The 21,035-nt window shown below is 47.6% G+C and overlaps 1 protein-coding gene across 1 annotated transcript in view; it reads left to right on the forward strand.

Moving 5' to 3' along the window:
* Positions 1–21,035, forward strand: part of RALGDS (ral guanine nucleotide dissociation stimulator) — a 79,327-nt gene that overhangs the window by 30,701 nt on the left and 27,591 nt on the right. The gene's annotated exons all lie outside the window — the stretch shown is intronic.

The raw sequence follows: 21,035 nt of genomic DNA on the forward strand, positions 1-21,035 counted from the left end.
GCTTTTTTTTGCTCGTGGAGCGTCACATAGTATTGCAGAGCATGCTAGGAGGATGGATCTTCGGGGGGTTGGTTGCCTGAGAAACCAGGAGACAAAAGCCCACGTGGGCTGCACCAATTGCAAAGCATGTGCATAGTCCAGAAATTCCTTTAACATAAGCCATTCATAAATATCATTAAATAAATAAATGTATTTAATCAGGACATGAATCCTGATTAAATATGGCCCCAAGGCTGCAGCGGAGTGGAGGGAAAGGTGTTTGGTTGGCAGAGAAGAGGCAGGTGCTTGGGGGACTGATCGGAGAGCCCTGGTGGATCCGGTGTGTGCTGGTTCTGCTGAAGGGGGCCACGGATGTTTTGCCCTGCTGCTGCTGTGTTTTCAGGTGGCGAGTTCGAGCAGATGGCTAGCTGAATGCACATCTTATTTTGAGATGAAGCTGAACTCTGCTGAATTCAGCTTGGAATATTTAGTTACTACTTTATAGTGTTTTGATCCTGAACTTTAGCCAAAAAGGCTCCCAAGTCGGCTTACAAAGATACGAAAGAAGGAAGTCCCTCCCCGCAGTCTTGCCATCTAAAAGACACGACACAGAAGGAAAGAGGATGGGGAGGAAGGAGGGGAAAAAGCAACTTGAGGTGCAGAGCGGGATTTAGTGCGCTGTTTTTTGCGTTCTCAGCATTTTCCCTTTGCAAGGCTCCTTGAGTCAAGAAACATATTCCGGAAACACGTTAGCATCCAAAGCATGGCTGGCAACACCACAGCCAGATGTCAAGACTTGCTTAGAGGGGTCTTCCTGGCTTCCGAGCCCAGTTCGGGCACAGAGAGGAGAATCTCTGTGGGCAGCGTTGGCTCCTGCAGTTGTCCGGCAGTGTGACGCCCCTGGATTGTCTGGGCCTTGTGTAAATCCCTTCTTTTCTTACTGAGGCTTCTGCCTGCCTCTTTCAGATACTGAAGGGAGTGTCAAAGAGCTTGCTTTTGACTAAGCAAAGCTGCCACATTGTTCAAAGGAAAGCTTGCCTTTTCTTTTCCCATTCCCTAATACCACGTTTTTAAAAGTGGGCCTTTTAAACTCCTGGTCTCACCAGGTTTTTTTAGCGGAAATTTCCCTTCCTGACTAAACCTGGCTTCAGGGCTGGCGTCAAGGGTCGGCATGTTCAGGCACTTGCCGAGGGCCCACACCCCAGCAGGGGCCCGTGGACAAGAGCCCCCCTGGAGTTGCTCCTCTTCTTCCCCACTGCAACCTGCTTGTTCACCCGCCCCTCGCTGTGGCCCAGACAATGAAGGTGGTCAGGAGCAGGAGCAGGAGATGCCGCAGCCTCCTTGCTGCCTGGCTCTCCGCCTGCCAAGCAAGCAAGTGGGAGCCATGTTGGGGAAGAGGAGCAACAGCAGCTGTGACGATGGCGTGAGAAGGTGGAGTCGCTGAGGGAGGGGGCCCACGGAGGGCCTCTTGCCCAAGGGCCCCCCCGAAGCCTGCAGCTCCCCACTGCCTGGCTTGCACTGATTTTAATCGACAGCAGCTCTCGTGGCGTGATGCACTGGTGAAAGCTGCCAGCCGTCACAATGGGTATAATTGCTCCCGCTTTCAGCCCACAGTCCATCCCTGTGTGTGGGCGTGATGGTGCCGAGCGCGCCTCCGCCCGTGCCGCGGCCCCCGCTCAGCTTGGAACAGGAAGCGCGTGGATCACGGCGGGCAGGAAAGATGCAGAGCTGCTGGGGCTTTTGTCAGATTGCTTTCCTGGCAGGGCGTTTTGGCCGAGAGCTTAAGCGGCTCGCTGCATTGAGTTCATCTCCTGAATTTCATCACGACGGGCGGTGAGCAGTTTCCCAGAATGAGTGTCCTTTAAGCTGGAAGTGTGACAGAAGAGGCCGTTCTTCCAAAAAGATGCTTACATCTAGAGCTCTTTGCACGGCTGAGCAGACTGGAACCCCTTGCATATTTTCTCTCCCCCCCCCCCCTGATGGGATTTTAGCTTTAAATTAAATGGAGCGCAATTGATGTCTCACTTAGTCAGCGTGTGTGCATTGGAGGTCACAGACAGGGGAGTCAAGGAATGTGCTTTTCTGTGATTACCCCACCCGCAGCAGTGTACATGCCCCGAATTTAGTGGAGGAGTCCTGTGCAATTCATGGGTTTTGTGCACGATCTGTCTCCTCCTCCTCCTCCTCCTTAGCATTTTTATCCCGCTCTTCAGCCTCAGAAGGCTCCTGAAGCAGTTCACAACCATTAATAATGAGGCAGTCCCTGCCTTCAGGCTTAAAAACTACAGGACACAACACAAAAGGAAAAGGGATTTGGAGGGAGGAGAGTGGGGGAAGCAAAACGTGAGCATCAGCTCTTAGTTTCGAAGTTCTTATCGATGTTCTCTCTGGCAGGGAAGGGTGAAACAAGCTCCCTGTGGGTGTTCCTTCTCTGGCCGATGGATGGGGCTAAGCTGGTCTCCCCCTTGCCATGATGTTTTTCATGGGAGGCAAGGGGGTGCAATCTTTTAGTGGCCCTGGGTTCTCTGGCCACTAGATGAGACCAGTTTGGCTGTTGGAGCTGTGTATTCCATCTCTCAGGGAGGGGAGTATTAAAATATATATAAAGTACTTATAAAGTATATAAAGTAAAGCAGGATTCTAGTCCATAATAGAGATAAACCTGAAAAGCTAGAGGTAGTTACTACCATATGCTTGCTCCCGGTGTGATTTCTGCCCCTTGTCGCCGTTCTCTTCTTTGTCATTCTGCTGTTCCTGGCACGATTTGTGTCGCAACATAAGGTGCCCCGAGCCAAACAGCCGTAATTGGCTATCAAGCAGCATCAGTAATGTCCTTTCAAGCAGCATGCTGGCTTGTGAGTAAATTTGCCCGGGAGTGAGCTCAGCATTCACGCTGCCGTGTGTATTTGTGAGAAAACGTAAACTTGCAAACGGATCACTGTGCTGTTATCATGTTCTTGGCTTGCTTGCAGAAGGGGCGGACAACTTCTGAGGGTCCAGGGGCCAGTTTCCACTCCCCAGAACCCAGCAGATGCCATGCACACAAACACCCTGCTGCCAAAACCTGGAAATCTACCTTCTGCCTGCCCTAGCTGTAAAACATAATGACCTGGGGTTGGAGGGTAAACCAGGGGTGGCAACGCACAGCCCATGAGCCACATGCAGCCCCCGTCTTTCTTTGCACCTCCCAGTCATTGCCACCATAGCGACAAAAAAGCCACATTTTCCTCTTAAAACAAAGCACTCGGAGATCCCATGCCTTGTCTCAATGCAAAACTGCACTCCCGGAAGCCCTGGGGAACCAAGATTTTGCATTAAACAAGCCATGCGCTCTCAGTGTGCCTTGTTTTAAGAGGAAAATGTGGCTTTTTTGTCACCTCAGTGATTTGTGGTGCGAGCTTCAAAAAAGGATGGGGTGCTATATGTCCATCCCTGGTTTACAGTGCGCTCTGTTCATCACTTTTAGTACCCCCTTATCCCCAGGCCCTCAGACCCCAGTTCCATTATATTGCACAGAACAGAGTGTTGGGCCCACTTTTTTTTTTTTAAGCTTAGTTGCAAAATATAAAACCGTTCCCGAAATTTGCCACCTGAGCCAGCCACCCCGCTCTGTCTCATAGTTGGGCCAGTCCTGATGCAGACGCTAGACTCTCCAAATCCCACAAAACTAAAAGAAAACCCAAACTGGGTTTCTGAGGGCCTAATCCTGCAAAAACCAAGCATCTTTTAAAATACCTTGCTCTGTTGATGCAGGGTTATGACGGATTTATTTCTTCCTCTCGCTTATCACTGCTATTGCCCCCTTGACTAGTCCTTTAAAAACCAAAGCTGATTAAGCTCTCATAAAAATGCGATTCTCTTCTACCCCGGCTTGTGTCTGGAACCAAAAGATTTAGTTCATAATCCCTCGCTTCAGTCAGTGACTCAGTGTAAGTCACAGGACTGTCTTTTAAAATTCTGTTCGGTGTTGTTTTTTATAGAGGCTGTTCAGCTGCTGAATTTTCTCCTGCCAAAGTGAGGAGGAATGAAAGCATGGTGTGGGAGCAGAATGCATTGGTTTCTTGTTTGCATCTGGCCTGTGTGGTGTCTTTATTCCTGTAAAGATACCAGTGCTAATTTCTCTCTAACACCTTAGAGCATATTGAACAGTAGAAAAGAGTACCACAGGGAGGGATCATTCTCCAAAGAGCAGCAATTCAAAAACAGGTGTATCTCCAGTAGACTATGATAGACGCTTCAGAGTCACCAATGTGCCTGCAGACAGCCAGCACCTGCCAGGCTCCCTGTCCCTCCTGATTTTAATTTAATTCTGATTTTTTATTCTGTGGAACTCCCTCCCTAGGGAACTCCGTCATGCCCCCTCTTTAATGAGCTTCCGTCGTGCATTAAAAACGTGGTTGTTCAGGCAGGCATTTGGGGTGGCTTAGGGTATTAAAAAAAAAAAATTATGGTAAAATTTTATTGTTTTAAATTGTTTTATGGTGGGTTGTACATCGCCCAGAGTGGCTGGGTGACCCAGTCAGATGGGCGATTAATAAATTTAATAAATAAATACATAAATACATAAATTTAAAATTAAAACGTTTTTTTAAAACTGGGAGCTGGCATGCTGCAAAGCAAAGTGCCGCCCCCCAGCACCTTTGGGTCTTAGTTTGGGTTCAGAAGAAGTGGCTTTGTGTTTCGCAGCGCAGACACACAGCTGTGCCTTGGACTTCGGTTCTTGGGCAAGTTACCTTCCGGGAAATGAGTGTTTTGTGACTGGCCATGCACACCATGGTAGCCATTTTATGAAAGGGCAAGCCCCACTCCCCACAGCAGCCATTTTGTGATAGCACCCACAGCACCCCCTCAAAATTCCAACTGTTCTCACTGGCCTGAAAAGTTTGGGGAACCCTACCTTCTGACCACCATTGTCACCAGCTCCTCTTTCTCATCGCTGCTACCACTTCCTTGACAGGGAGCAAGGAGGCCGCGGCATCTCCTGCTCCTCCCTCTCCCCACCTCCGTTGCCTGGGCCAGAGCGAGAGGCAGGTGAACACGCAGGTTGCAATGGGAAGAGGAGGAGCCACTCCAGGGGGCTCTGGTCAGTGGGCCCCTGCCCCGGGCAAGTGCCCAATCATGCCTACCCTTGACGCGGCCCTGACCCTGCCGCCAAATACATATTGGCATTGGGAGGGGATCGTTTACATATCCCTATTATAATAGTGTGTGTGTGTGGATAGGTCATTATCAGTATTATGCCATCAGTGAACACAGCTGCAGTCTTCAGTAAGCAAAAGAAAAGAAAGTCCCCTGCCCCTGTGGGGCGTAAAGATTAAAACTGGCTGTGACGAAGATTACAGAATGAGAAGTGAGGATCAGCAAGAGGAGAAGGGGTGAGCAAACACAGTTAGAAGTGCTCCTCCGTCAGAGAGCCAGGGCAGAGTGTGTGTGTGTGCGTGTGTGTGTGTGTGCGTTTGACCTCAGATCTGCTAGCTGACCTCCCCGCCTTCAACCCCATTCCCCCTTCTGCAATGAAAGTTTTTTAATGGGGCCTTTTGGACTCGTTCCTTTGGCTCTGAGGCAGGAAGGAAAGCAGAGCTGAAAGAATTTCCTGCTGCTATTGTGTTGAAGACATGAAGGCCATTAGTTCTGTGGTGGGATGTGGACAGTCCCGGGAAGGAGGCAAGTTTTTTCTTCTTCTTTCGTGCTCCTTTTCCTCTCCGGCCTGCCCCCCGCTCCCCAGTTTTGGGACCGGCGGAGCTTCTCGGTTCTGCAAGTGCTTTTCTGCAGACCTACCCAGTCGTAATGCCTGCCCGTTGGGATGTAGCGCACGGACGTTAGACGAAAAGTGGTGGTACCAGTGGAGGCTGGTGGCTCCGATGTGAGTGGGGCAGTGAATCTGCTCTGGTTTTCAGTCAGAACTCTAAAGGAGATATCGTGGGCAGCTCCTTTAGAGTTCTGACTGAAACCCGGAGCAGATTCACCGCCCCACTCACGTTGGAGCCTCCACTGGGTGGTACCACTGAAAGAGGGCAGTGTCCAGTTCCTCCTGTAGGGTCTCCAAGTCAGATCCTAGGTCCATGTAGCCCAGTATTGTTGACACTGACTGACAGTGGGTCTCCAGGGTTTCAGGAAGGAGTCTTTCCCAACTCCTCTATCTGGAGGTGCCGGGGATTGAACCTGGGACTTTCTGCATGCAAAGCAGGGGCTCCACCACTGAGCTATGGCCCCTCCTTAGTAGCTCCCTTCCTGTGTGCCTACGTTCCTTCTGCCATCATAAAAGAAGGGCAAAGAGTTGTGTGGGGCGCCGCCCCCCTGACCTTATTCAACCACTCCATCCTAGCATTGCCCACCCAATCAAAGTGTGGTTAGGAGGTTGGGCCCAGGGGTGCAAAACCTTTTTTGGCCCGAGGGCCAGATTTTATTTTGGAGAAGCTCTTGGGGGCTGCATTCCAGTGGTGGGCGGGACTGGAGCCAAAAGGGGTGGAGCCAAAAGGGGTAGAGCCAGTGCTAAATAGTTCTGGTTGCTCCATCTCATAAAGCAGGGGCGTTGTACCTCTTTGACCCCGATGGCCAAATTCCATTTTGGTGAAGCTCTCAGGGGGCACAATCCAGTGGCGGGCGGGGCTGAAGGCAAAAGGGGCATGGCCAGAAATATTTGCATATTTTAGCTTAAAGCTCTTACTGCCAGGGACTAAGCTTTAGGAGAGGCATTTCAACCTTTTCGGAAGAGGACAAAACTGCACAACAGCCAGGAAACCACCAACCATCAGGAGATGAAGGGGAAGCAGGAACTATCTGTTAATGTGGGGAAGAAGGTGTGGCCATGGGGGAGCCTTGGAGGGCTGCATTTGGCCCCCTGAGGTCTTGAGATTCTGCACCTCTGGCTCAGGCACTTCTAATGGCAAGTGTGCTGCCTTCTGTTTTTGCCAAAGCTCAACCGTAAGAGCACTACGTGTTCAATATTAATCTCTGGGAGGTTTTGCTTTGTTTCAATTCCAGGCTGACAAACAGAGGTGTAGGCTTATCCAAGGCATAATTGGCGGGGGGGCGGGGGGATGGAAAATGGAGACAAAAACAACACCAGAGGAAAGGTGTTCCCCGGCCCAAACACTGGCCCTGGTATGCAGGCATGGCCCAAACAGAGAGAAACAATCACAGCCTCACAGATCTCTTTATACATGTATTCAGCCATAGTAGCAAACCAGCTCATGGCCTTTCGTAGATCCTAGCAGCGCCCGAGCCTATGAACCCTGCAGGATCAGGCCCGAGGTCCACGGAGACCAGCCTTCTCTAGCCTGGCGCCCTCCTGGTGAGTTGCACTGCAAGGCTCATGCTGGCTGGGGCATGCTAGGTGTTGTAGCCCCGCACATCGGGACTGAACCAGGCCGGGGAAGGCTGCTCCAGGCGGCACGTCATTTGACAAGCTTCTATCCTGGGATTGGTGACTTTTCTGCACCCTGCTCCAGCTGGCTGAAGTTCATTTGGAAGCAAATCCAGGATACCCCATGGAGTATTCTCCAAGAGAGCCTTGGAAATGACTGCACCTGGTGATGATTTTGTCGCCATCCCATCTGGGATATGGCATGTCAAGTGGAACTTGCCAAAAAAATGTGGCATGCTCCTGTTCAAGCTGTGAGCCAAGTAGCAATGCTCTCTTCTAGGAGTCTCTATTCCATCCCACCTCCCCCTGGTCTTCTGTTCCCCCCACCCCTACAGTGGCCACCATTCTGCGGCAACGAAGCATGTCAAGTCCTTATCGGGCTGTTCTGGGGCTGGTTCCCCCATTAGGGATTTTCTCTCTCCCTAAAGATTTTTTGTACTTCTGCGAACCTTGTGCTCACCCTGCACCCACTGATACCCCACCCTTGTGCCTGGACAGTGCTGTTTTGGCTTCATAAGGATCCACATTCTGCTGATTAGTTATTTCCTAATATATGCCCCCATATGAGCCTCACCGGGTTTTCAGAACTGAAGGGGGAGGCCCTTTCCTCAGTCTCAGTCAGAGGCATATTTGGTGGAGATGCAAGACAGGGACTTCTCAGTAGCTGCTTCCAGCCTCTGTTACTCCCTGCTGAGGGAGGCTAGGTTGGCTCCCTCTCTGTTCTCTGTTGTCCTTTCACCAGCAGGCAATGAAGTTTTTATTCAGGCAGTGGTGAAAAGGAAAGACAACGTCCCAGGATGTAAAAAACAAAATGTTTTAATCAGAGCAGGCCAATGCATTTTGGCCCTGTACCATATATTTCTGGGTCTTCTTCAGGGGTTAAATTTTTTAAATGTAGCCTGCAGAGATCTCGGAAAAATTTATATGTCTCCAAGATGAAATCCTGTGGCTGGTTACAGGTCTGCAGGCTACATTTTAAAAATTTAACCCCTGAATTAGGCCCAGAAATTTATGATACAGGGCCAAAATGTATTGGGCTGCTCTGAGGAATAAAACTTCATTTTTTAAAAGAACATCCTGGGACTGTGTCTCTTGATTTCAGTGTGTGATTTTGGATGTTTTCCAGTTTTGTTGGCCTTTGACATGTAAGCTGTTTTTTTGCTGATGGGGGGTTTGGGCTGGATGCTGTTTATTTCTTTCACTGTTGTGTTTTACATTTATTTTTATGTTACATTTTAATTTAGATTTTGTTTTTTACCTGGATTTTATTATTACCTGCCTTAAGCGTCATTTTTTTGGTAGAAAGGCGGGATATAATATAAACAAATAAATAGGATTAAAGTTGTCCATTCTTACAAGCACTTCTACTTAAAGCAAATGCTGAAACGGGATCTTTTTTAAAGGAGTTTTCATGCATTAGATGTAATTCTAGGACAGTTTTTCCCAACCTGCTGCCCTCCAGATGTGTTGGACTACACATCCCATAATCCCCATAGTCCAACACATCTGGAAGGCACTGGATTGGGGAAGCTGTTCTAGGACCTTCTTTTTCAGTATGTTCATCTTGCGTGGCATAACGATACTGTGACAGCCCTTTTCTTTTAATATATCCTTCTGCATATTCTTGGATTTGTTGATCCTAGCTAGGTCTGCCCCGTGCAGTTGTTTTTTTCTTTTCCATGACTTCTCTTACCAGGAAAAAAAGTGGAAAGCAAAATTGAACTTGCTGCCCTGACAAACTCACAATAGTTTACATGGAAAAGTGTGATGACTCAAAAAGGATGTGTGTGTGTGTTTTTTGCCATGGCTGCAGGCGTGTTCCTATTTTGGAGACCAGCAAATAGTTCTGCTTTTTTTTAGTTTCTGTCCAGAGAGAAAACAGACTGGTCCCTGTGAATTGGAAACAGAGGGGGATTTTGAAGTATTTTTGATGCTGTAAGTTGAGTCATGTGCTTTTCAGCTTATGTAAGAGCTGTTGGTTTTAATTGGAAGTTTTCAGTCTCTGCGTGAGTAGAAAATGCATTGGGATGGAGGCATAAGTGTGTGTGTATCTATGTATGTGTATATACACACACAACTAATTCTTTAAATTGTTTTTATTATACATTGTATGTTGCCCAGAGAATGCTGGCTTTTGAGTGACTAATGAAATATAGTAAATAATAAATTACATGGATTGTTTAATAACATTTAGCGTTTATGTAGCTCATTCATAGTCCAAAGCGCAAATGTTGTCTCAGCAATAGGACAGCCGTAGGAATGTATTTATTTTACTTCTTGGGGAATTTATATACCTCAGCCTTCAACAAAACAGTCAAAACAAAAACATTACAAACAACACTATTTTTTTAAAATCTAGTCCACCATTTAGCTTCCAACAGCAGCTGTTTAGCCGTCCCACAGCATTTAGGACTTGAAGGTATGATTTTTCTAAACTTGGGGGTTCTGCTGAGCTATTATGGCTACCAGTGGCCAACACCACATCTTCTGGCAATGAGATCCTTAAGTGATGCTCATGGGCACGATTGCAACCCTGGACACCTTTCTTGGCATTCCCCAAGGTGTCTTACCTTACCTCTCCCACTTTTTTTTCCCATTAACACATTTTCTCACTTGTAGCTAGGTTTGCTATGAAATAGGTCTCTGTTAATGCTGAAAGCTGTGGGTTCCAAGGAGTTGTTTAGTGTGTTGGTGCTCAGACCCCACCCTTGCCTCATCCTCCGTCTTTTGGGCAGGTTACTTGTCCTTTGCCATGCTTCCCCGGCAGCCATTTTGTCGTGGTGCCCAGGACAGTTTTCCAAATTGCCAAATGTGCCCATCACCCCAAAAAGGTTGCCTGCTGCTGGTGTAGTCACTGTAATGTAGCCCAGTATCATCATCACCATCTGCAGATGCAGGGCTGAGGCTGGGGGGAAAATGGCTTGCCCAAAGGCACCTAATCGGTTTGTTGTGGCTGTGGGGAGAATTGAACCTAGAACGTCCATATGGCACTTAACCAATTGGTTCATGTGACATCAGCTCTATTTGGGGTTATTAGTGAGGGTTATCTCTGCAGTTCCACTATCTCGCCTTGGAAGAACAAAAATTAGTGTAGAGATGTGCATCCTGATAACCTTGTTGTTTGTGCAAGTTTCTAGCCCTCAAGTCCTAAAATGGACTTGAAAGTGAAAGAGTGCCTATGAAATAACAGCCCAGGAGGATTAAAATTGGGTTTCATCTTGTCCATTCAGTGGTTTCCACTGTTGTTACAGCCGATGTAGGTAGCTTCATTCATGGCACGTTGTGATGCAGCCTAAAAATACCATAGCTGTAGTAACAGCAAATAGGGCCTGCAGCAGAGTAGTAACAGGAATGGAAGGTGATAATAACAGTGATGGGAGTTGTGACTCATTCAAGGCTGCAAAGCAATTTTGATGCTGAAGTGTTAGGAAAATAAGAACCCCCCTTCCCTCCCTTTCCCCCTCTCTCTCAAATATATGTGTTGAGTTTGTTGGGTTTTGCTGGGACTCCATCTCAGGACTAGCTGTGAACCCATGACAAGACAATGGAGGTTTGGCCAGTGTGCCACCGTCAAATTCTTGCTAAAAAGCAGAATGGCTTTTAATTGGCTCTGCTGCTTAGAAACCCCCTTTTAATTGGCTTTGCTGCTTAGAAAACCTCTCTTAATTGGCTTTGCTGCTTAGAAAACCACTCTTAATTGGCTTTGCTGCTTAGAAAAGGGGTGGAGAACCTTAGACCCATGGGCCAAATCTGGCCCTCCTGATCACACCCCCTTCCCTTGGTCCCACCTCCTTTCCCCCAACCACCAATAGTTGGGTGATTCCTTGTCTTTGGTGCAGTTTTTCCCCCTGTTCTGAAAGATTGAAATGCCTCTCCGAAGGCTTAGTTACTGACAGTAAGAGCTTTAAGCTAAAATATGCTGGTATTTTTGACCCTGCTCCTTTCGGCTTTGGCTCTGCCCACTGCTGGAATGCGGCCCCCGAGAGCTTCTCTGAATTGAATTTGGCCCTCCAGTGTAAAGAGGTTCCCCACTGCTGGCTTAGAACAACAGAGGCTGCTGCTGCTGCTCCCTATGATTAAAGGCACAGACCTGTGCAGAAAAAAAGTCCTACAACTCTCAGCATCCGCCAGCCAGCTAGGAGTTGTAGGACTTTTTTCGATCTAAACATGCATAGGATTATGCCCTAAATCACCTCTGCTTCCACCCCCACGCCCCGCCATGACATGGCAGGATCTGAGTCTGACGCTTTACTGAAGATTTTGAGCCAAATGTCAGTCAACATACTTAGCAAGGGCGTGTGGTACAGCCCTTGCAGGATAGTTTCATCTCGTAATACAAAAGGAGGGGAATGTATGCTTGAATTTTCCTGCATGTGGAAAGTTAACACTGTGGGGTGATGTGAGGGGAGAGGCTTCTAGCCTACCTGATGCTCTAGCTTTCTGTGCTCGGGGAGGTTTTGACACATGGAGCTCTCAAAACAACAGTTTCCATCTATCCACCGGCGTATCTAAAATGTGGAGCGAACCGTACCATGTGACCCCCATTAACGTTCCAATCGACCCACAGTGGCTTCAGGATGGAGGCCAGAAGTCTAATTGTGATGACGAGACTTCAGTCCAGGATGCTCTGCGTTTTAAAAATAGCCCACCTCCGTTGCCTGCAGGGTAATGATATTTCATTATTTGCATTTGCTGAAGGAGTGCTGACTAATGGGCACTTAAGCGGAGCTCTTGGTAGCCCATGATTGTCTGTTAATTGCTTGCTTTCAGTCCACTGCTACTGTCCAGGAGCCACTTAAAAAACCACCACTCCCACACCTGAATTACCTCCTGCATTTGCAGGCCTGTCCCTTTGACATCAGCCATACTATCAAAAGCCCATGGTTATTATTTATATGACACTGCCAGCCTACATCAGAGTAGATCAGTCAAAAGGACAGGTCCCTGCCCCAAGGACCTTACAATCTGTATTTTACTTCCCAATCTGTCGGACTGGGGAGACCCAGGTTCACATCCCCCACTCAGCCATGAAGTTCACTGGGTGACCTTAGGTAAGTCACTGGTGCAGTTTGCACATAATGGTAAGCCACGCTTTTTTTTTTTAATAGCCTGGGTTACCATGAGTAAGTCAGCACTCTAGTTCATGCATCTCCTTCTGCCAGTGGGAGTGGCGAAACCAGCCAGGGACGCTCCATCACGTGGCTGGTTAGTGTGATGTCCAAACCTGGAACTCTGGCTTGTCTCTCCCCCAACAAGCCAGAGTGAAAGCCAGAGGGAGAGACAAAGGTTGTCTTATTTCCCCCACCCGTGCCTATGGACGCAAGGCATTGTTCACGTCTGTTCCTTAGAGATGCCATGCCACTGGAAAGCACTGTAAAACAACGTCCTGTTGTGGTGTGTAACACGCCTAGGGCAAATAAAGACATTGATGCCATGGGTGGGCCAAATTCACACTACTCAAGCACTTGGTTGGGCATCAGAGTACTCTCTGTTTTTGAAATCCGACTATTTATTATTTGTATCATTCTATTTACCGTCCTTTTCAACCACCCAATAAGTTAAGTTCTCTGGGTGGTGTCAGATACATAAAGAACAGAAAATACAAACACTAAAACGACAAAATGAAAACGGCACAGAATAAAACCATTGCAGCACATCAAACCACATTAAAATCAGCAGCAGAATAGAGTACTAAAAGCACTAAACCCAATTCTTAAAATGCCTGGGAGAATAAAAAGGTCTTCACCTGGCACCAGAAAAACCATAATGTGGGTGCCACACAAGCTTCTGTGGGGAGGGCAATTTCACAAATGGGGTGCCACCCCTGAAAAGGCCCTCTCTCTTGTAACCACCTGCTTCACCTCATTTGCCGGGGTCACCTGGAGGAGAAGGGCTCAGGTGATGCTCTTAATGTCCAGCTAGGTAAATAGGGAGGAGACATTCCTTCAGGTCACCTGGCCCCAAGCCGTTTAAAGGTTAAAACCAGCACTTTGAATTCAGCCTGAAATGGACTGGCAGCCTGTGCAGATGGAGCAGTACTAGCATAATATGATCACATCATCAATCGCGTTGTAAGTCCTGACTTTTGGAAGCATCCCCCTCTTTGCTCTTGTCCCCGACTGCACGTACGCCCCCTTTTGAAACACGCTGCTTGCCATCCAGAGCATCTTCATGAGACACGACGCTCTCTGTTTGTGAAATTGTCGCTGCACTCGGGATGCCAAGAGCTTTTTCCCGGGGCATGTGATCTGTGCCGTTTGCATGCAGCAAACCCTCCAAGGTGAACTCTCGCATCTTAACGATGAGCCATTAAATGCTCCAACAGAGATGACACCGTCACTTCGCACAAGTGGATAATTACTCTGCCAAACCCTCCGAGTTCTCTCTGAGAAATTGGGGGAGTCCTTGACTAAGGCAAGGAACAAGATCGTCTCAATCCTCTTTTTTTTTTTTTTACTCCTGATGTTTTCCACCACGTGGGATCAAATAACACTTTTTAACATGTACATTTTCCAGCGTGGCGAATGCAAACTCTTGAGGCCCAAACCACAGAAAGCCTTAAATCCTATTAAAATTCATGGGCAGCCTGTTCGTTGCGGCTAACATATCTTACTGATTTTGGTAGATATTCAAGCATGGCTAGTTTTCTGTTGTTAGGAATATCACAGGCCTGATCAACCTGAGCCAGTAGTGTGATGCAGCTGCTATAAAGGCCAATGCAATATTTGGCTGCATCAACAGAAGCATAATGTTCTGGTCACAAGAAGTAATCATTCTGCTCTATTCCGGGCTTGTCAGCGCATATCTTGAGTAGTGTGTCCAGTTCTGGGCATCACATTTTGCCCTTTTGGCAGTAAAAAGTCTGATATTTCAATATTGGAAGGATAAACACTCACCTCCTATGATCTAATAGATTGAAGACCTTAATGATGCTTTCAGCATTTGAACAGGTGGTGTATAGATGCCACCTGTGAATGGATACTGATTTGGATATTTGATCTGCTTTTGTTCAAGCTTATGTACAATTCTTAGAAAGCCATTTGTATGTGTGTGTGTGTGTGTGTGTGTGTGTGTATTTCATATGCATGTATCGAAATTGATATATTCAAATTTATATAGCTACATTTTTTCTTTTCCCCTTTGTTTTTAGTTTTTATTGTGAAATTTCAGCAAAACAAATTAAAAAATCAATAATATATTTTTTTAAAGTTAAGAAGAATGTAGACCAGGAAACCTCTTTCATTCTGAGGGCCAAATTCAATTTTAGATCAGCTCTCGGGGGCCACATTCCAGCCGTGGGTGGGGCTGAAGGCAAAAGGAGGCAAGGCCAAAAATACCGGCATGTTTTATCTTAAAGCCTTCAGAGAGACATTTTGACCTATCAGAAACCCTACACAAAAGCCAGGAAATCACCCAATGATTGGTGGATGGGGGGAAGGGGTTGGGGCCAGGAAAAAAGGGCATAGCCATCTGGGGAAACTTGTAGGGGTGGATTTGGCCCATGGGCTGGAGGTTCCCCACCCCTGATGTAGATAGACAAGGGTGTCCAGAGGAGGTCAACCACCAAGATGGTGAGACACCTGGAAACCAAGTCCTGTGAGGATTGGTTGAAAGAACTGGGCACGTTAAACCTATTCAAGAGCAGATTAAGGGGAGATAATCGAGTCTTCAAATATCTGAAGGGCTGTCGTGCAGAAGATGGAGCAGACTTATTCTCCAGAGGGCAAGACTAGGACTAAAAGGTGCAAATTGCAGGGAAGCAGATTTCAGCTAAACCTTCGGAGAAACTTCCTATTGGTAAGAGCTGTTCAACAGTAGAACAGAGTGCTTCAAGAGGTAATAGGCTCTCCTTTGCTGGAGAGATTTAAGTGGAAGCTGGATGGCCACCTGTCAAGAATGCTATAGCTGCATCCAGCATTGCAGATCTGTATTGAGTAGTGAGGTTGGATTAGATGACCTCCATGGTCTCTTCTAGCTCTTTGATTCTATGAAACGTCCTTCTGCAAATGCTGTCCAAGAGTGTATTGTGTCTATGCTGTCAGGGAGGCTCGGAAGACCGCAACAAGGGCCTTCTTGGTGGTGGCCCCCCAATATTGGAATGATCTCCCCAATGAGGCTCAGCTGGCACCAACATTATTATCTTTTCGGTGCCAGGTCAAGGCTTTTCTCTTTTCCCAGGCATTTGGCCGTGCGTGATGAGTTTTAATTGATCCTGGATTTGTTTCATGGTTTGGCTAATTGCTCAAAGTTGTTTTTAGATATATCCTCTCTCTGTGTATTCTGTCTGTTTGTGTGTTTTTTATGTTTTTAAATTTTGCATATTGTATTAACGTTTTTAATCTTTGTAAACCACCCAGAGAGCTTTGGCTATGGGGCAATATAGAAATGTTAATCATCATCATCTACAGGGCAGGCATAGAGAATGTGTTGTTGGACTCCAGATGTTGTTGGACTGCCCTAGCTAACATAGCCAATGGTGAAGGATACTGGGAGTTGTAGTCCAAAGCATCTGGAGTGCACCCAGTTGCTATAAACTATGTGCTAATCAAGCAAATTTGTGATTCCCCCGCTCTTTCATATAATATATTCTGCTCTTGCTAGTCACGTACAAAGTGGAAATAAGACTCTTTAACGGTTTGCTTGTTTTTACTGTAACAGCAGACACTGGCCACACACTGTCAAGCCTGTTCTTGCATCCATGAGGACTAGGAAAGACTGAAGGCAAAAGGAGAAGGGGACGGCAGAGGATGAGATGGCTAGATAGCATCACCGATGCAATGAATATGGACTTGAGCACGCTCCGGGAGAGAGCGCAGGACAGGAAGGCCTGGCGTGCTCTGGTCCAGGGGGTCACGAAGGGTCGGACACGACTGAACAACAACAACAAATACCCCCCCAGCTAAGTGTTCTCTCCAGTGCCTGGCCCCCATTTCTGCTTAGTTTTTCTTCCTCCATTTCTGGGAAACAGGGAGAACACACAGACCCTTAGCAGAAAAAAGGGGAAGAGGATAGATAGTTGAGTGGGGGAGTTGATGCCGAGAAAGAACTCTCTGGGGCGAAAAAAATTCCAAGCCCAGCAATATATTTGAAGGCCATGCATGTGTCACAAGCATCTTGCAATTTTTGGCTTTCTGTTTCTTCTAATCTAGCCGCTCGGTTTGTAAACACCCAGTGATTGACTAAGCTGGCTGTAAAATGTGAATGGGAGGCTAAAAAAAAATAGGGAAGGAAACTGAGCGCACACTTTCAGCAAGCCAGGGCTTTTCCTCCCTTCTGTCCCGAAGCCTCGTGAGCTTGAGCTGATGCTGAAATTGCTACGTCAACTTTCCATTTCTGCTTAAGAGTTGTTTGGTAATATGCTTTGCTGAATAAGCATTTGTCACTGCAGAGTATCTATCTTTATTAACAGAGCAGGCACTTTTTGCGTGCGGGATGCATACAAGTTCCCAAACTAAATTCTCTTTCCTAGGCCTTGTTTGTTAATCTGCAGCGAAAGGCCCCCAATTCTTGGACTAGCATAAATCAGGCTAATTTGGGTCTCTGCTTGTTTTTCTGTAGATGTATTTTGCCGCCATACCAGCCACGATTTCCAGGAATGTTTTGGCTTTATTGTATTTTATTTTTTTGTCCAAGAGAGGGGGAAGTCTGATGACGGGAGGTAGTTGGTCAGCCAGAGCAGGAGTGGAGTAAGGCTAACAAGCCAGTGATGGTGAGGATAATTAGTTGTGCCCATTTGGAAGTAAGTTGCATTGAATGCAATGGGACTTACTCCCAGGTAATTGTTGTAGGAGCCTTCCCCAACCTGGCGCCCTCTAGGTGTCTTGGACAACAACTCCCAGGGTCCATAGCCAACCATGTCAGGAGACCTTATGGAATGGGGTGAGCTGTGGAGTAGGGGGGATCCCCCCAAATTTGGGTGGAGGGTCTTTCCTCTTGCAGAAGGGCCCTTCTCAAGGGAGACAGATCCTGGATCTAACCCAAGGGAAAAAAGAAATAATAATAATAATGTATTTATTTGATTGAGTGAGTGAGTGAGTGATACCCTGCCTTTATACCAAAAACTGGCACTCACGGTGGCTTACAAAACCATTTAAAATAAATTAAAACAATAAAAACATTAAAATAAATAAAAACATAACAGTTACATGGTGCCCGTGGGCAACAACGCACCCCCGGGCACCTTTCTCAGCGCCCCCCGAGGGGTCCTACCTCTCCCACTTTTTTTCAAATAACACGTTTTCTTACCCACAGTTGGCCTTGCTGTGAAATAGGTCTCTGCTGGTGACGAAAACTGAGTGTTCAGAGGAGTTGTTTAGCATGTTGGGGCTCAGATCCCGCCTCTACCTCGTCTTTTGGGCAGTTTATTTACTTATTTATTACATTTATATCCCACCTTTCCTCCATCGTGGAACTCAAGGTGGCTACATGTGGTTCCCAGGTAGCCTCCCTTCCAAGCACTGAGCAGATCCAAACCTGCTTAGCTTCAGCAAGGTGGCTGCCTCATGTGCCTTCAGACCATGCCCTGGGACCTCAGACTATGCCCTGGTTACTTGTACTTTGCCACACCTCCCATGGCAGCCATTTCGTGGTGGTGCCCAGGACAGTTTGCCTAGCTCTGAATTACAGAATAAAAACAGCACCCAACCCACAGACCCTCTTACAAGGTAAAGGCCTTCTTGAGTAAGACGGTCTTTAGCTGCCGCCGGGAAGGATAGCAGAGAGGGAGCAAACCTAGCCTTCCTTGGGAGGGAGTTCCTCAGCCTGCAGTAGTAGTAATAATAATTATTATGATGATACGTACTTAACATTCATATTGTACTTTCAAGTATTCAAAGTGTTCTTCAAGCTTAATCTGTAATTCTTACAGCAACCCTGTAAGGTATGCCAGAAGTATTATCACCCCTATTTCAAATGTGGGTTCTTGGGTACATCCCATAAGCATGGACCGCTGGAGTGCATGGCAGCATGAGATCATGGGAGATTTGAATCTATCACCTTAGGAATGCAGTCAGTTTGGCCGCTGAGGTCGACGCTACGGCTATAACAGGAAATTTAGTCAGATTTCGTACTGGAACATGTAAAGGTATTTGGAGGTTTTCAAACTGCATTGCAGAACCCGAGTTGTCTGTTTTTCTACGTTCTACATGAGAGAAAGAGAGAGAGTGTCATTAATACTTTTCCTCAGTGCCCGTCTCATTTTGGAGATGGGTTGTTGGAAACTGGGATCTGACCCAAAAGAGACTGGCGGCTGTCCAGAGCATTGGGCCTGACTTGTTTGTTCAGCACACACTTGACACCCCTCAACGCATCTGATCAGGTGTGTTGTTTTTATCCCCTCCAGAATGTGCACAGGCAAATGGCTGACCCGGGTTAGATAAACAAAGGAGCCAAAAGTCCCTCTGGGCAGATTTGTGGGACAGTTGGGCTGTCATTCCTCCCTCTTTGTGTGTGGAATGTGGCCTCGTTTTGTTGGCTTAGGACCCACATGAAATGGGGGCTGTGTTTGTGCAGCGCGGCATCAAGGGTCGGCATGGCTGGGCAGCTGCCGAGGGCCCACAGCCCAGCAGGGACCCACAGACAAGAGCTCCCTGGAGTTGATCCTCCTCTTCCCCATCGCAACCTGCTTGTTCCTCCGCCTCTTGCTGTGAACCAGGCAACCGTGGTGGTGAGGAGGGGAAGCAGGAGATGCCACGGCTTGCTTGCTCCCTGGCTCTCTGCCTGTCAAGCAAGCAAGTGGTAGCAGTGATGAGAAAGAGGAAGAGGCGCAAGAGCAGCTGGCGACAATGGCAGTGAGAAGGTCGACTCCCTGAGCGAGGGGCCCGTTGGGCATGTCTTGCCCCAACCTGGAGCCGCCACTGTGTACCCGGCTTGCAAATGTTGGCATCAAATGCCTCGCAGTAGGCCGAAACCTTGCCCGAGGTGCGTAAGCCACAGCAAGCGAGAGCTCTCACTGATCGCGCCCGTGCCCTGCCCTTTCTGTACGACACTCCAACAGCAGTGTACAACAGCCCTGTGAGGTTGGCTGTGCTGAGTGCCTTCCCATGAAACACGCTTGACAGCTAGCTAGGGCCAATCCTGGCTTTTTGATGATATGAGAGAGATGCGATTGAGGCAACATTTCCAGGGGTATGTGTGGAAAACGTAAGGGGTGGATCAGTGAGTGTGAGAGAGAGAGAGAGAGAGAGAGAGAGAGCGTGCGCAAGCACAGATGTTCATGGCTGATTAGGGGTTTGAACCCAGGTCTCCCAAGTTCAGATCCAACACTGTTAGGCAGCAGGGGTTATCTAGTTTGCATGCTGGTGAAAACACAGGTGCTGTTTTCCCCCCATTCTGAAAAGCTGAAATGCCTCTCCTAAGGCTTAGCGACCGGCAGTAAGAGCTTTCAGCTCAAAGGGGCTAGTATTTTGGGCCCCAAACGTCCTGCTTTCAGCCCCACCCAGCTTGGAATGTGGCCCCCGAGAGCTACTCTGAAATGGGATTTGGCTTCCGGGGCCACGTTCCAAACTGGGTTCAACACCCTTGCCATAACACCACAGTATTGACTTGTGGGTAACATTGGCTACTGCTGGCAAAGCAGGTTAGTGTGGTCTCCATTCCATGCCCACAGAAACCAGACTGGGATGCGGATGAGTGCAATTGCTTTGAACCCAGAACCGAGAACAGAATAATCTATTTTGCAGGAACCATTTCCCCTTCCCTTTGGTCAGCGAAATACTCCCTTCTACTCTGTAGCTTCAGTTTAGACGTACTCCCCCATTGATCCAATATTTTCATGGAAGAGAGAGATCCAGCCCAGCATGAGGACTAGAATCTTATGCTTTGTATTGGCGCCCATTTTTGAGTGTAGGGTATAGCCAGCCAGAAGATGGCTTAGCTGCTTCTGCATGCATTTGTCTCATTGCCTCTAATGTACGGGCAGATGTGAGAATGTTGTATATGATTCAGGGTTGCTGCGAACATGACCCAGGCCAAGCTTTTGAGCCCAGCTCCCCAAACCTACAACACTTCTCTGGAGGATGAGGCATCTCACTTTCAACAAATCGTTTGTGCGATTCTGTTTTGGCTTTCCAGTAAACTGCGTGCCGTTTTGTGGTTCCAGCTTCCTCTGATCTTTGTATCCACTGAGGGAACGATGTTGTAATTTGCACTTGAGTTGGGTGAATTTCTTCCCCACAGCTGTACATACAGCTCCTTCTGTCAAGGTCTCCGTTTGGTCTTTCCCTCAGGGCCTAGTTGGAGCTCTCTCAGCCCTTTCCTGCCCAAGCAGAATCTTTGGTTTGGCTGAGAGAGCTTGGCACCTCGGGCTGGATGCCTCTGAGCATGGGCAGATTTGCTCCCTGAGAGAAACCTTTCCTTACCACCCCACCAAAAAAGACTTTAGGGCAAAGTGCACCTCTGAACATATACTGAGTGCACTTTGGTTAAGGGAGATGGCTTAACAAAACTCTGCTGCCTCAGGTGACGAAGTAAGATTCGACTGCCAGTCTGGTCAACTTAAGTAGATGGGAGCGGGCACCATCCTGTCCTTTGCTCAGATATTCCCACAACAGTCCTGTAGAGTAGGCCGGTACGAATACTCTTGCTGTACAGAAAAATGTCTTGGCTTGGCCCTGCTTTCTGCCTGGAATTTTTCCTCTTCCTTTTGTGACACGTTTCTTTGCAACAGTAAGCTGATGGAACGGTGTGTGTT

The sequence above is a fragment of the Heloderma suspectum genome, chromosome 14, assembly GCF_057233095.1.
Source record: "Heloderma suspectum isolate Gila_16-S chromosome 14, 16-S_ref, whole genome shotgun sequence".
Classification (NCBI taxonomy): Eukaryota; Metazoa; Chordata; class Lepidosauria; order Squamata; family Helodermatidae; genus Heloderma; species Heloderma suspectum.